At 36.4% G+C, this 1,039-nt stretch overlaps 1 protein-coding gene across 1 annotated transcript in view; it reads right to left on the reverse strand.

The window, feature by feature from the left end:
- LOC109083969 (protein FAM110B-like) overlaps positions 1-661 on the reverse strand; it is a 15,238-nt gene extending 14,577 nt beyond the window's left edge. Inside the window, exon 1 of the mRNA XM_042773265.1 lies at positions 461-661. The gene's annotated coding sequence lies outside the window, so the exon portion shown is untranslated. The remainder of the gene's footprint in view (positions 1-460) is intronic.
- Between the last annotated feature and the right edge of the window lie 378 nt (positions 662-1,039).

A 1,039-nucleotide genomic window follows, 5' to 3' on the forward strand; every position in this document is an offset into this window, starting at 1 on the left:
CAAATTTCTAATTAAGCCTATAAAAATAAAAAAACTTTAAAAAAAAAACAAATTAAATATTTCACATTGCCCCACAAAAATCAAAAACCAAAAAAAACTAACAAAAAATGAAACTACAACAATAAATATAAATTAATAAATATTATATATATATATATATATATTTAATATATATATATATATATAGAATATATATATATATATATATACGATTCACACATAAACTGAACTTAAAATACGATTATAAAATTGTAAAAATTAGATCAATGGCAGTTTCTACTGAATGAACAACTATAGTTTCAAACTCAAGCCTATTTGTTTACACGCGACACGAAATTATACAAAAAAATGACGCGACTTCGGATTAGACAGGACTGTGTGTGTAAATAAAGTCGCTTTAAACATGATGTGCTCGGATATTAGCCACTAGTCGTGTGATGAGTGCTCGATTGGCTCTTACCGTGTGTCGTGATCCGCAGCTGCTAATCTCCGTTTAGTGTCTCGACTGCGGCTCACTGGTTCTGAACTGAATGTCGGAGGAGCGTTTGTGGTTCGTGGATGAGACCGGGATCATCCCACTACGGTGGGCGGGCAGGTATGAGTGTAAACTGAGCCCACCACAAACACGACAGCAGAGGGAGGTTGTTTGGGGGACTGACTTGAACTACGACAGACAAAATGCTTGAGACATCAGTGTTTAAAGAGGTAGATTTATATGCTCCTGGGACCCAGGCGTAGACTTTTGTCCTCTGTAGAGGACATTATATTTTAGTGAATTTCTCTGAGACCCTACATGCTACAGTGTTAAGTCTGGATGTCCTGTAAAGAGCACATTCAGGGCTTTTTAGAGATATCATGCTTAGAGGTTTGATCATAAACACACTTTCTCCTTGGATTATAAATAAGGCTGATATACAGAACAGTGATTTTTTGTTGGAGGGGCTGGGGGGGGGGTGCTTAACAGTTCAGAGGGGGTGCTAAAAAAATAATTAAATTAGAGAGAAAGTAATGAAAGCCTAAGCTTCAGCTAAGCATGCAA

The sequence above is a fragment of the Cyprinus carpio genome, chromosome A16 (assembly GCF_018340385.1).
Source record: "Cyprinus carpio isolate SPL01 chromosome A16, ASM1834038v1, whole genome shotgun sequence".
In the NCBI taxonomy this organism is placed as follows: domain Eukaryota; kingdom Metazoa; phylum Chordata; class Actinopteri; order Cypriniformes; family Cyprinidae; genus Cyprinus; species Cyprinus carpio.